Here is a 16,520-nt window from a genome sequence, read left to right as displayed (position 1 = left end):
TGTACTTGCTTTTGGGGTCCCACTTAGGTGCTTGGGTCCTGTACCAAGTCCTCTCTTGTTGCTACTATGGTGTTCTTGTAGCCAGGATAGTGTATCAGAAGCTTTATTCCATTTGCAAGTTTTGTCTAGTTCATGCTTTACCTTCCTTAGGTATTCTTTTAAGACTCTTATCTGATCATCTTTCTTGTACAACTCATCCTTCATTTTTCCTAAATTTTCTTCTAAGGTGAGATATGTCTGATCAGCTTTCTTTTTACCTGTTCCTAATTTCAGTTTTAAATTTTCAGACCTAAGTTCTAAGATCCTGGTGTCAAGTTCAAGAACCTGGTTCTTCAACTCATCATTTTTACTGTCACTCTCATTAGCCCTAGATTCTAAATTTTTTCACTTGGCTTTTAAGATCGCACACTCCGTAGATAGATGTTCCTTATCATTGTTAATTACCTCAGACTCATTGATGAAGTCTAGCAATAGTTCAGATAACCTTTCTTTAGACAGAAATTTAATCTTGTCTTTGAGATGAATCACACTTATCTCTTGTTAATCATCCGATTCTCTGATGGCCATAAGTGCTTGTTCATCTTCAGCTTCATCTTCTGAATCCTCGTCTGATATTTCTCCCAGAGCAGCAACCATAGCCTTTGTTGATCCTTTGTTCCTTTTGGGTTGAACCTATTCCTTCTTCCTATTCCTTCTTTCAGCCCTTTCCTTCTTCCATTCAATTTCCCACTGAGGACAGTTCTTGATCATGTGATCAGTCTTGCCACATTTGTAACAACCCTTGTCGGTCTGTTTCTCAAGAGCCCTTGGTTTGTTAAAGGTTGTACCTCTTGAAGAACCCTTTCCTCTCATTAGGTACTTTTTGAAATTCCTTGTGATCATGGCCATTTCATCATCCTCTAGATCTGCACCTTCAGCTATTCTGAGAGTCGGACTCCTTTCCTTCTTGGGTGCATCCATTTTCATGGTTTGCCTTCTCAGTTCATAGGCAGTGAGATTTCCAATCAGTTCATCCAACTTGAGAGTAGCAATGTTCTTTGATTCCTGAGTAGCAGTGATTTTGCATTCCCAAGTTACTGGTAAGACCCTTGTCAAAATTTTCTCAACCTTGTCTTCTTCAAGGATAATTGTCCCAAGAGATTTAAGTTCATTTGTTAGTATTGTGAACCTTGTGTACATCTCCTGGATAGTTTCTCATTCCTTCATAGTGAAATTCTCATATTGAGAATATAGCAGTGTTCCTCTTGATCTCTTTACTTGAGGAGTTCCTTCATGAGCCACTTGTAAAGTGTCCCATATCTCCTTAGCAGTGGTACAGCTTTAAATCCTACTGTACTCGTCTGGATCCAATCCACACACAAGCCATTTCTTGGCCTTGTTATTCTTTTCCCATTTCTTCAAGTCTTCAGCAGTGCAGTCAACTCTTATCTTTGGTACGTCCACACCTTCATCATTCTTCTTTGTAGTATCCATGGGACCATCAGTGACTATGTCTCAGAGTTCATAATTTTCTCTTATGATGTGATCTCTCATCCTGTTCTTCTAACAAGAATAGTACTGACCATTAAAGAGTGGGGGCCTAGCAGTGAATTGCCCTTCCGAGTTTCCAGGTGGTGCGCTCATCTTGATATTTTCCTAAGGTGTTTACCTCTTCATGTATAACCCGCCCTAATACCAATTGATGTTTTATATGTCAATACCACACTAGAGAGGGGGGCTGATTTGTGTAGTACCCAATTTTTGCTTAACTAAATTATAGAAGGACCTGGTTCTTCTATGTGTTCCAACTACTACTGTTTGCGAAATAATAAGTAAAGAAAATAAAGAACACAGAGATTTTACGTGGAAAACACCTGGCTCAAAAGGTGAAAAACCACGACCTACTACTCAGTAGGATTTTCCCAAACTTCCACTAAAATCACTGAGCCAAAAACTGCATTTACAAAAACTCTTTTGTAAACCTAGGATTAACTATAATTCCGTTGTGGCACACAACCTCGACTGTTGTGACAACTTCAAGTTAACTCTAACTTGAACACTCTAGGTACCTAATACAATTGCTTCTATAAAAGCTAAAAGGTACAATGTAAAATCACCTACTATAATTGAACTAGAATAAAAGATAGACAATTGGAACTGGTTCTTCTATCTTGTTCAGTAGCCTCAAGATTTCACGCTTGAATCACACATAAATATCTTGCAAAATTGCCTTGCTCGTTTGCTCTCAATTTACGTTTAACTTCTGCTTATGTGTATTACCTGTAAAAGAGAACAACATTGATATTTAATGAGTTAGTAATTAGTTATTGACTGGGATATATATGCTACTCTTCTATCGTAGAAGAGTTCTAGTTGATATCATACTCTAACACTATCCTCTTCCTAAAATGTGTTCTCTTTGTGTAAGAAGTCTTTCTCTCCTTATCCAATATGCAACATTTTCTATCAGATCAGGAGATATTACTTCTTATAAGTTAGATTTATTTTCTTCACATGCATCTCACATGTTTGGGTTGATCATGACTGTGCTTCACAAGATGGACCTGGTCCATGTATGAGTTCTTTTGTCAATCTTCAAAACTTCACCTGTACTTGGGCCAACACAAACCATGAAAATGAATGTGCCTAAGAAGGAAAGAAGTCTGTCACTCAGAATTACTGAAGGTTATAATTTGGAAGATGATGAAATGGAAATGATCACCAAAGACTTCAACAATTACCTAAGGAGAGGAAAGTGTTCTTCATGAAGTGGTATCTATAGCAAACAAGAGCACTAGAGAAGCAGGAAAATGATGGATGTTATAAATGTAGAAAGCATGATCACGTGATCAAGAAATGTCCCTTGTGGGATAGTGAATAGAAAAAAAAAATAGCTGAATGATTCTCATCATCTTTATCTTCATCATTATCATCATTATCTGCACCATCATCATCCGAGCTTTCATCTGGGCTATCTCCCCGAGCACCAACCATTGTGTTGGTAGATCATTTGTTGTTGTCTTTCTTGAGATGAACCTATTCCTTCTTTCTGTTCCTTCATTCAGCTATTTCTTTTTTTCTATTCACTATCCCACAAGGGACAGTTCTTGATCACGTGATCATGCTTTCTACATTTATAGCATCCATCATTTTCCTGCTTCTCTAGAGCTCTTTCTTTGCTGTAGATACCACTTCATGAAGAACCCTTTCCTCTCCTTAGGTAATTGTTGAAGTCTTTAGTGATCATTTCCATTTCACCATCTTCCAAATTAGAACCTTCAGTAATTCTGAGTGACAAACTTCTTTCCTTCTTAGGCACATTCATTTTCATGGTCTGTGTTGGCCCAAGTACAGGTGAACTTTTGAAGACTGACAAAAGAACTCAGAAATGGACCAGGTCCATCTTGTGAAGCACAGTCATGATCAACCCAAACATGTGAGATGCACGTGAAGAAGATAAATCTAACTTATAAGAAGTAATATCTCCTGATCTGATCGAAAATGTTACATATTGGATATGGAGAGAAAGACTTCTTATACGAAGAGAACACAGTTTAGGAAGAGGATAGTGTTAGAGTATGATATCAACTAGAACTCTTCTACGATAGAAAAGTAGCATCTGTATCCCAGTCAATCACTAATTACTAACTCATTAAATATCAATGTTGTTCTCTTTTACAGGTAATACACATAAGCAGAAGTTAAACGTAAATTGAGAGCAAACGAGCAAGGTGATTTTGCAAGAAATTTATGTGTGATTCAAGCGTGCAATCCTGAGGCTACTTGAACAAGATAGAAGAACCAGTTCCAAGTGTCTATCTTTTATTCTAGTTCAATTGTAGTAGGTGATTTTACATTGTACCTTTTAGATTTTATAGAAGCAATTGTATTAGGTACCTAGAGTGTTCAAGTTAGAGTTAACTTGAAGTTGTCGCAACAGTCGAGGCTGTGTGCCAAAACGGGATTATAGTTAATCCTAGGTTTACAAAAGAGTTTTTGTAAATGTAGTTTTTGGCTCAGTGATTTTAGTGGAAGTTTGGGAAAATCCTATTGAGTATTAGGTCGTGGTTTTTTCACCTTTTGAGCCAGGTGTTTTCCACGTAAAAATCTTTGTGTTCTTTATTTTCTTTACTTATTATTCCACAAATAGTAGTAGTTGGAACACATAGAAGAACCAGGTCCTTCTATAATTTAGTTAAGCGAAAATTGGGTACCACGCAAATCACCCCCCCCCTCTTGTGTGGTATTGACGTATAAAACATCAATTGGTATCAGGGCGGGTTATCATTGAAGAGGTTAACACCTTAGAAAAAGATCAAGATGAGTGCACCACCTGGAAACTTGGAAGGGCAATCCACTGTTAGGCCCCCACTCTTTAATGGTCAGTATTATTCTTGGTGGAAGAACAGGATGAGAGATCACATCATAGGAGAAAATTATGAACTCTGTGACATAGTCACTGATGGTCCCCTGGCTACTACAAAGAAGAATGCTGAAGGTGTGGACGTGCCAAAGATAAGAGCTGTCTGCACTGTTTAAGACTTGAAGAAATGAGAAAAGAATGTCAAGGCCAAGAAATGGCTTGTGTGTGGACTGGGTCCATACGAGTACAGCAGGATTCAAAGATGTACCACTGCTAAGGAGATATGGAACACTTTACAAGTGGCTCATAAAGGAACTCCTCAAGTAAAGAGATCAAGAGGAGCACGGAAGGAAAAACTATCCAGGAGATGTACACAAGGTTCACAACACTAACAAATGAACTTAAATCTCTTCGGATAATTATACTTGAAGAAGACAAGGTTGAGAAAATCTTGACAAGGGTCTTACCAGTAACTTGGGAAAGCAAAATCACTGCTATTCAGGAATCAAAGAACATTGCTACTCTCAAGTTAGATGAACTTATTGGAAATCTCACTGCCTATGAACTGAGAAGGCAAACCATGAAAACCATATCAAAATAGAGTAGTTGAAAAAAGAATACAACTTTGGAAGAAATGTCTAGGACTATGCTACTTGCTAGTAAACTGCCTCATAGCTTCTGCGCAGAAGCTGTGAACACTACATGATATATCATAAATAGGTGCATGACTAAACCTCTTGTTGAAAAGACTCCCTATGAGTTACTTAAAGTGGAAAAGCCAAATATACACCTTGGGTATTTGGATGTAAGTGCTTTGTGCATAATAATGGAAAAGACTCCCTAGGTAAGTTTGATCCCAGAAGTGATGATGGAGTTGTCACGACCCGAATTATCCACCATCGGGACCGTGATGGAGCCTAACATTGCACTCGCTAGGCAAGCTAACGTTACAGAATTTTTACATATTTTTTCCTTTGTTCATTTATAATTAAGGTCTAATAAACTAAATTAGCTGAAATAAAAGCGAAAGTCCATGATTTCACTAATTACCCTTATACTATTAAAGAAAACATAAGTAAATACCACCCAGAAACTGGTGTTACAACTTACGAACAGTCTACGAATACTACAAGTAATGGTCTGAAAGAAAATACATCTATCTCGGAGAAAGTAAAACAGAAATGAAGTAAAGATAGGAGGGGAAGCTAGGGCCTGTAGATGCCTGCAGGACTACCTTGGGTCTCCTGAATGCAGTAACAACAACCAACCTCTCGATCAGCCACTAGCTCCGAAATCGGCACAGGAAGTGCAGAGTGCAATATTAGTACAACCGACCCAATGTACTGGTAAGTGTAGAGCCTAACCTTGACGAGGTAGTGAAGAGGCTACGGCGGGACATAACAACATATATAACCTGCAATAGTTGATACTAAAACAAAAAGGAAATACAAAATGAAATATAACAGTAACTTGCATTAAATAAAAATGGAACCCAGTATTCTGCCAATACTTAGCTATAACCAATCCTTATGGGAGTTTCAACACTACAATAATGAGCCTCAGCAGAAATGAATACAGAAACAACAATTGATGCGGCACGCATCCCGATCCCACCATATGTTAATAACGGTATAAAATAATTACCATTATTACTCCTAGTTGCGGCGTGCAACCCGATCCCACCAGTCCACCCTTATTACTCCTCAATATATCACCTTTATTCCTCATGTTGCGGTATGCAACCTGATCCCACATGTCCACCCTTATTACTGCTTGTTGCGGCGTGCAACCCGATCCCACCAGACAATCTCATTCACCTTTATTCCCTCTATTGCGGCGTGTATGCCGATCCCAATATATATATCAACACCAATCGTAAAAATAAAGACAAGTGTTTCACAAGTTAACTCAAATCCTCCACAACACTTATACCTCAATCCAGCACAATGAAATATCACAACAATTATGAAACTTCACCAGTTGAAACTACACAGCGAAACTGAACAAAGTGTACATGAAGCACCAATAAATCAATATAAACCAACAGTATGATATAATGGAACAATTAACAACACTAATAGAGAAGCAATATTTAATGAGAAGAAATTAGACATGGAAGCATCAATAAGCAAGTAGTAAGAAAGACAGAAGAGCAATATATAGGGAAACGGGGCAAGGGAACAGGCTAAACAAGTAATTTGGCGACGCATAGGTGCTCGTAACCACACCTATATGCCACACACATGGTATTTCACATTGCAAGTAAGTAGGGAATCCCTAATCCATCAAGTCAAGGTTAGACAAAATATTTACCTCAAGCCAATGGGTATTTCAAAACCCATTCACCGATTTACCTCTCGATTCCACCACCAATTCACTCGTATCTAGTCATAATTAATTTAATAACATCAATAAATGCTAAAGAAATCAATTCCAATGCATAATTATAAGTTTTCTAACATTTTTCCAAAAAGTCAAAATCCGACCCTGGGCCCGCTTGGTCCAAACTCAAAATTCAGACCAAAACCCGATTACCCATTCACCCCCGAGCCGGATATGAATCCGACCTCAATTTGAGGTCTAAATCCCCAAATTTCGAAATTCCTAAGTTCTACCCAAAAACATCCAATTCCACCATGAAAAACCCTAGATTTTATGATGAAATCTTGTAAAAAGATGAAATAGATTGAAAGAAATAAGTTAGGAATCATTACCTATGATTTTGGGAAGAAGTGATCTTTCAAAAATCGCCTCTTGAAGTTTAGGGTTTGAAAATTTGAGAAATGAATCAAAAATCCCATCCAAAACTCGTTTTGATCAGTTGCAGGTATCGCATTTGCGATCACAGGTTCGCAATTGCGAACTCGCAAATGCGGACATTACTTCGCAAATGCGAAGCTTGGCCTAGCCTGCTGGCATCGTAAATGTGAACAAATGTTTGCAAATGTGGCCTATGTTCTAGTCGCAATTGCGGCGATGAGCTTCACAATTGCGAAAGTCCCTTTCCCAGCCTTCTGATAGCAAATGCGATGCTCGCATTTGCGAGCCAGACTTTGCAAATGCGAAGTTTGCAGACCTGCAACATACCAGAAAATTTTCTTAAGTCCAAAATTATTCTGTAGCCTATCCAAAACTCGCCCAAGCCTTCGGGGCTCCAACCTAAACATGCACACGGATTTTAGAACATCATACAAACTTGGTCATGCGATCAAATCGCTAAAATAACCCCTGGAACTATGAATTCAACACCAAAACACATGAAATTTTTAATATAGTTTCAAACTTCCTATTTTCTCAACCAAAGGTCTGAATCACGTCAAATCACTTTCGTTTTTCACCAAATTTCACATATAAGGATTAAATATCATAACGGACCTGTAATGGGCTCCAGAACCAAAATATGGGCCCGATACCACCAAGTACAGGTGAACTTTTGAAGACTGACAAAAGAACTCAGAAATGGACCAGGTCCATCTTGTGAAGCACAGTCATGATCAACCCAAACATGTGAGATGCACGTGAAGAAGATAAATCTAACTTATAAGAAGTAATATCTCCTGATCTGATCGAAAATGTTACATATTGGATAAGGAGAGAAAGACTTCTTACACGAAGAGAACACAGTTTAGGAAGAGGATAGTGTTAGAGTATGATATCAACTAGAACTCTTCTACGATAGAAGAGTAGCATCTGTATCCCAGTCAATCACTAATTACTAACTCATTAAATATCAATGTTATTCTCTTTTACAGGTAATGCACATAAGCAGAAGTTAAACATAAATTGAGAGCAAACGAGCAAGGCGATTTTGCAAGAAATTTATGTGTGATTCAAGCGTGCAATCCTGAGGCTACTTGAACAAGATAGAAGAACCAGTTCCAAGTGTCTATCTTTTATTCTAGTTCAATTGTAGTAGGTGATTTTACATTGTACCTTTTAGATTTTATAGAAGCAATTGTATTAGGTACCTAGAGTATTCAAGTTAGAGTTAACTTGAAGTTGTCACAACAGTCGAGGTTGTGTGCCACAACGGGATTATAGTTAATCCTAGGTTTACAAAAGAGTTTTTGTAAATGCAGTTTTTGGCTCAGTGATTTTAGTGGAAGTTTAGGAAAATCCTATTGAGTATTAGGTCGTGGTTTTTTCACCTTTTGAGCCAGGTGTTTTCCACGTAAAAATCTTTGTGTTCTTTATTTTCTTTACATATTATTCCACAAATAGTAGTAGTTGGAACACATAGAAGAACCAGGTCATTCTATAATTTAGTTAAGCGAAAATTGGGTACCACACAAATCACCCCCCTCTTGTGTGGTATTGACGTATAAAACATCAATTGGTATCAGGGCGGGTTATCATTGAAGAGGTTAACACCTTAGAAAAAGATCAAGATGAGTGCACCACCTGGAAACTCGGAAGGGCAATCCACTGTTAGGCCCCCACTCTTTAATGGTCAGTATTATTCTTGGTGGAAGAACAGGATGAGAGATCACATCATAGGAGAAAATTATGAACTCTGTGACATAGTCACTGATGGTCCCCTGGCTACTACAAAGAAGAATGCTGAAGGTGTGGACGTGCCAAAGATAAGAGCTGACTGCACTGTTTAAGACTTGAAGAAATGAGAAAAGAATGTCAAGGCCAAGAAATGGCTTGTGTGTGGACTGGGTCCATACGAGTACAGCATGATTCAAAGATGTACCACTGCTAAGGAGATATGGGACACTTTACAAGTGTCTCATAAAAGGAACTCCTCAAGTAAAGAGATCAAGAGGAACACTGCTATATTCTCAATATGAGAATTTCACTATGAAGGAAGGAAAAACTATCCAGGAGATGTACACAAGGTTCACAAAACTAACAAATGAACTTAAATCTCTTGGGATAATAATACTTGAAGAAGACAAGGTTGAGAAAATCTTGACAAGGGTCTTACCAGTAACTTGGGAAAGCAAAATCACTGCTATTCAGGAATCAAAGAACATTGCTACTCTCAAGTTAGATGAACTTATTGGAAATCTCACTGCCTATGAACTAAGAAGGCAAACCATGAAAACCATATCAAAATAGAGTAGTTGAAAAAAGAATACGACTTTGGAAGAAATGTCTAGGACTATGCTACTTGCTAGTAAACTGCCTCATAGCTTCTGCGCAGAAGCTGTGAACACTACATGATATATCATAAATAGGTGCATGACTAAACCTCTTGTTGAAAAGACTCCCTATGAGTTACTTAAAGTGGAAAAGCCAAATATACACATTGGGTATTTGGATGTAAGTGCTTTGTGCATAATAATGGAAAAGACTCCCTAGGTAAGTTTGATCCCAGAAGTGATGATGGAGTTGTCACGACCCGAATTTTCCACCATCGGGACCGTGATGGAACCTAACATTGCACTCGCTAGGCAAGCTAACGTTACAGAATTTTAACATATTTTTTCCTTTGTTCATTTATAATTAAGGTCTAATAAACTAAATTAGCTGAAATAAAAGCGAAAGTCCATGATTTCACTAATTACCCTTATACTATTAAAGAAAACAGAAGTAAATACCACCCAGAAACTGGTGTTACAACTTACGAACAGTCTACGAATACTACAAGTAATGGTCTGAAAGAAAATACATCTATCTCGGAGAAAGTAAAACAGAAATGAAGTAAAGATAGGAGGGGACGCTAGGGCCTGTAGATGCCTCAGGACTACCTTGGGTCTCCTGAATGCAGTAACAACAACCAACCTCTCGATCAGCCACTAGCTCCGAAATCGGCACAGGAAGTGTAGAGTGCAATATTAGTACAACCAACCCAATGTACTGGTAAGTGTAGAGCCTAACCTTGACGAGGTAGTGATGAGGCTACGGCGGGACATAACAACATATATAACCTGCAATAGTTGATACTAAAACAAAAAGGAAATACAAAATGAAATATAACAGTAACTTGTATTAAATAAAAATGGAACCCAGTCTTCTGCCAATACTTAGCTATAACCAATCCTTATGGGAGTTTCAACACTACAATAATGAGCCTCAGCAGAAATGAATACAGAAACAACAATTGATGCGGCACGCATCCCGATCCCACCATATGTTAATAACGGTATAAAATAATTACCATTATTACTCCTAGTTGCGGCGTGCAACCCGATCCCACCAGTCCACCCTTATTACTCCTCAATATATCACCTTTATTCCTCATGTTGCGGCATGCAACCTGATCCCACATGTCCTCCCTTATTACTCCTTGTTGCGGCGTGCAACCCGATCCCACCAGACAATCTCATTCACCCTTATTCCCCCTATTGCGGCGTGTAAGACGATCCCAATATATATATCAACACCAATCGTAAAAATAAAGACAAGTGTTTCACAAGTTAACTCAAATCCTCCACAACACTTATACCTCAATCCAGCACAATGAAATATCACAACAATTATGAAACTTCACCAGTTGAAACTACACAGCGAAACTGAACAAAGTGTACATGAAGCACCAATAAATCAATATAAACCAACAGTATGATATAATGGAACAATTAACAACACTAATAGAGAAGCAATATTTAATGAGAAGAAATTAGACATGGAAGCATCAATAAGCAAGTAGCAAGAAAGACAGAAGAGCAATATATAGGGAAACGGGGCAAGGGAACAGGCTAAACAAGTAATTTGGCGACGCATAGGTGCTCGTAACCACACCTATATGCCACACACATGGTATTTCACATTGCAAGTAAGTAGGGAATCCCTAATCCATCAAGTCAAGGTTAGACAAAATATTTACCTCAAGCCAACGGGTATTTCAAAACCCATTCACCGATTTACCTCTAGATTCCACCACCAATTCACTCGTATCTAGTCACAATTAATTTAATAACATCAATAAATGCTAAAGAAATCAATTCCAATGCATAATTATAAGTTTTCTAACATTTTTCCAAAAAGTCAAAATCCGACCCTGGGCCCGCTTGGTCCAAACTCAAAATTCAGACCAAAACCCGATTACCCATTCATCACCGAGCCGGATATAAAATTGGTTTTGGAATCCGACCTCAATTTGAGGTCTAAATCCCCAAATTTCGAAATTCCTAAGTTCTACCCAAAAACATCCAATTCCACCATGAAAAACCCTAGATTTTGTGATGATATCTTGTAAAAAGATGAAATAGATTGAAAGAAATAAGTTAGGAATCATTACCTATGATTTTGGGAAGAAGTGATCTTTCAAAAATCGCCTCTTGAAGTTTAGGGTTTGAAAATTTGAGAAATGAATCAAAAATCCCATCCAAAACTCGTTTTGATCAGTTGCAGGTATCGCATTTGCGATCACAGGTTCGCAATTGCGAACTCGCAAATGCGAAGCTTGGCCTAGCCTGCTGGCAACGCAAATGTGAACAAATGTTTGCAAATGCGGCCTATGTTCTAGTCGCAATTGCGGCGATGAGCTTCACAATTGCGAAAGTCCCTTTCCCAGCCTTCTGATAGCAAATGCGATGCTCGCATTTGCGAGCCAGACTTTGCAAATGCGAAGTTTGCAGACCTGCAACATACCAAAAAATTTTCTTAAGTCCAAAATTATTTTGTAGCCTATCCAAAACTCACCCAAGCCTTCGGGGCTCCAACCTAAACATGCACACGGGTTTTAGAACATCATACAAACTTGCTCATGCGATCAAATCGCTAAAATAACCCCTAGAACTATGAATTCAACACCAAAACACATGAAATTTTCAATATAGTTTCAAACTTCCTATTTTCTCACCCAAAGGTCCGAATCACGTCAAATCACTTTCGTTTTTCACCAAATTTCACATATAAGGATTAAATATCATAACGGACCTGTAATGGGCTCCGGAACCAAAATATGGGCCCCATACCACCAAGATCATATCTTTGTAATTATTACATTTTCATTCTTATCAATTTTCTTTAAAAATTTATTTCTCGGGCTAGGAACCTTGAAATTTGATTCCGGGCATACACTCAGGTCCCATATTTTACTACGGACTCTCCGGGACCATCGCAATAGGGGTATGGGTCCGTTTACCCAAAACATTGACCAAAATCAATAAATATATTTTTAAGCCAAAAAATTATCATTTCATAAATTTTTCATATAAGAGCTTTCTAGATACACACCCGGACTATGCACGCAAATTGAGTATAGATAAAAGGAGGTTTTCAAGGCCGCAGAACAAGAAATCGGATTATAAAACAAAAAATGACCTTTTGGATCATCACATTCTCCACCTGTAAAACAACCGTTCGTCCTCGAACGAACATAGAAAAATACCTAAGTCGGTTAAAAGATAGGGATATCGGCCCCGCATATCGGACTCGGACTCCCAGGTAGATGCCTCAATAGGCTGACCTCTCAACTGCACACGAATCAAAGGATAACTATTCAATCTCAACTAACGAACTTGCCGGTCTAGAATAGTTACATGCTCCTTCTCGTAGGTCAAATCCTTGTCCAACTAGACAGTGCTGAAATCTAACATGTGAGATGGATCACCTTGATACTTCCGAAGCATGGACACATCAAACACTAGATGCACGGCTGATAAACCTGGCGGCAATGCAAGTCTATAAGCCACATCTCCCACTCGATCAAGGATCTCAAAAGGCCCGATGAATCTAGGGCTTAGCTTGCCCTTCTTCCCAAATCTCATCACGCCCTTCATGGGCGACACCTGAAGCAACACCCGCTCTCTGACCATGAATGCCACATCACGAACCTTACGGTCGCCATAACTCTTTTTCTTGTTGTGAGCTGTACGAAGTCTATCCTAAATGATCTTAATCTTATCCAAGGCATCCTATACTAAATCTGTACCCAGAAACCGAGCCTCCCCCAGCTCAAACCACCCAGCGGCGATCGACACCGTCTACCATATAATTCCTTATAGGGAGCCATCTGGATGTTCGACTGATAACTGTTGTTGTAGGCAAACTCCGCTAATGGAAAGAACTGATCCCAAGAACCTCCAAAGTTAATAACACAAGCGCGGAGCATATCTTCCAATATTTTAATAGTACGCTTGGACTGTCCGTCCGTCTGGGGATGAAATGATATGCTTAACTCGACCTGCGTACCCAACTGTACTGCCCTCCAGAAATACGAGGTAAGCTACGTACCACAGTCAAAAATGAGAGACACGGGCATACCATGAAGATGAACGATCTCCCAGATATAGATCTCAGCTAACCGCTCTGAAGAATAGAAAACTACCACAAGAATGAAATGCGCTGACATAGTCAACCTATCCACAATAACCCATACTACATCGAACTTCCTCTGAGTCTGTGGGAGTCCAACAACAAAATCCATAGTGATACGCTCCCACTTCTACTTAGGAATCTCAATCTTCTGAAGTGAACCACCAGGTCACTAATGCTCGTACTTTACCTACTGACAATTCAAACACTTGAGCTACATATGCAACAATATCCTTCTTCATCCTCCTCCACCAGTAATGCTACCGCAAGTCCTGATACATCTTGGCGGGGCCTGGATGAATATAATACCGGGAACTATGGGCCTCCTCTAGAATCAACTCATAAAGCGCATCCACATTAGGCACACAAACACAACCCTGCACCCTCAAAACTACATCATCTCCAACTGTAACCTGCTTGGCATCTCCGTGCCGCATTGTGTCCCTAAGGACAAGCAAATGAGGGTCATCATACTGTCGATCTCTAATACTCTCAAATAATGAAGACCGAGAGACTGTACAAGCTAGAACACGGTTGGGCTCAAAAACATCCAACCTCACGAACTGATTGGCCAAAGCCTGAACATCCAAAGAAAGCGGTCTCTCACTGAATGGAATAAAGAAAAGGCTACCCATACTAGTCGACTTCCTATTCAAAACATCGGCCACCACATTGGCCTTCCCATGATGATACAAGATGGTGATATCATAGTCTTTCAATAGCTCCAACCACTTTCTATACCTCAAATTGAGCTCCTTCTACTTGAAGAAATACTGCAAACTCTTATGATCCGTGAACACTTCACACGACACGCCATATAGATAATGCCTCCAAATCTTCAACATGTGAACAATGGCTGCTAGCTCCAAATCATGAACTGGATAATTCTTCTCGTGAATCTTTAATTGTCGTGAAGCATATGCAATCACCTTGCCATTCTGCTTCAACACCGCACCAAGTCCAATACGAGATGTGTTACAATATACTGTATATAGCCCAAAACCTGTAGGCAATACCAACACTAGTGTCGTAATTAAAGCTGTCTTGAGCTTCTGAAAGCTCGCCTCACACTCGTCCGACCACCTGAACGGGGCACCCTTCTGGGTCAATCTGGTCATCGGGGCTACTATAGATGAAAACCCTCCACAAACCGATGGTAATAACCCGCCAAAACCAAGAAACTCCGGATCTCTATAGTTGATATGGGTCTAGGCCAGTCCTTGACTACCTCAATCTTCTTAGGATCCACCGGAATACCCTCTGCTGATACAACGTGACCCAAGAATGCAACTGAACTTAACCAAAATTAACACTTCAGAAACTTAGCATATAACTAGCTAACTCTCAGAGTCTGAAGAATGACACGAAGATGCTGCACATGCTCCCCTCTGCTATGAAAGTAAATCAAGATATCATCAATGAAAACAATCACAAAGGAATCCAGATAGGGCTTGAACACCCGATTCATCAAATCCATAAATGTTGTTGGGGCATTTGTCAACCAAAATGACATCACTAAGAGCTCACAATGCTTGTACCGAGTCCGAAAAGCTATCTTATGGACTTCGGATGCTCTAATCCTCAACTGACGGTAGCTAGATCTCAAATCAATCTTCAAAAACACTTTGGCACCCTGAAGCTAATCAAATAAATCATCAATCCTTGGCAATAAATACTTGTTCTTGATAGTGACTTTGTTCAACTACCGATAATATATGCAAATCCTCATTGATCCATCCTTCTTCTTAACAAACAAGAACTGACTTGCCCCAAGGCAAGACACTAGGCAATAAAGTCATTATCAAGCAAGCCTTGCAACTGCTCCTTCAATTCCTTCAACTCTGGCGGGGCCATGCAGTATGGCAGGATAGAAATGGGCTGAGTGCCCAGAGCCAAAACAATGCAAAAGTCAATATCCCTATCGGGTGGCATCCCCGGCAGGTTTGCAGGAAACACCTCTGGAAACTCCCGAACAACTGGCACAAAATCCATAGAAGGAACCTCAGCACTAGAATCACGAACATAAGCCAAATAAGCCAAAATCCCCTTCTCGACCATATGCAAAGCCTTCATATACGAGATAACCCTGCTGGTAGAATGACCAGGAGTCCCCCTCCACTCCAATCGAGGCAACCCCAGCAAAGCTAAGGTCATGGTCTTGGCGTGACAATCGAATATAGCATGATAAGGTGACAACCAATACATCCCCAAAATGACATCGAAATCAACCATATTGAGAAGTAGGAGATCTATACCAATCTCAAGACCCTTAATAACAACCGCACACGAGCGATAGACACGATCTACAATAATAGAATCCCCCACCGGCATGGACACATATACGGGAGCACTCAAAGAATCACGAGGCACAACTAATATGAAGCAAATAAGAAGACACATAGGAGTATGTAGACCCTAGATCAAATAGAACAGAAGCATCTCTACTACAAACCAAACAGTACCTGTGATAACTGCATCGGAGGACTCAACCTTAGGCTTGGCTAGGAAAGCATAACATCGGGGTTGGGCCCTACCACCCTGAACTATATCTCTGGGACGACCTCCTGTTGGTTGGCCTCCACCTCTAGCGGTCTGGCCTCCACCTCTAACGGTTTGACCTCTACCTCTAGCGGCCTAACCCCTACCTCTGGCTCCCTAACCCCTACCTCTGGATGGCTGGGCAAGCGGTGCCTGAATCATGGCACAAGAACTCTGTTGTTGTGACTGAGCATCCACTAATCTCGGACAGGTCCTCCGGACATGCCCATACTCACCACACTCAAAACATACATCTGAATAGTGCGGCTGAGGAAACTGAGATTGACCCTGATGGGTCGGCTGACCGCAATAATAACTCTGAAGAGGAGGTGGTCTGATAGGAGCTGGCGGTGCACCATAAGCTGGCTGCCCTGAAGGAGGTACATAAGAACCACGGCCCCCTGAAGCTCCCAAGGATGTTTGAAGT

The sequence above is a fragment of the Nicotiana tabacum genome, chromosome 16, assembly GCF_000715075.1.
Source record: "Nicotiana tabacum cultivar K326 chromosome 16, ASM71507v2, whole genome shotgun sequence".
Classification (NCBI taxonomy): Eukaryota; Viridiplantae; Streptophyta; class Magnoliopsida; order Solanales; family Solanaceae; genus Nicotiana; species Nicotiana tabacum.
The sequence above is the reverse complement of the archived record's forward strand: the minus strand, read 5'-3'. Positions refer to the sequence as shown.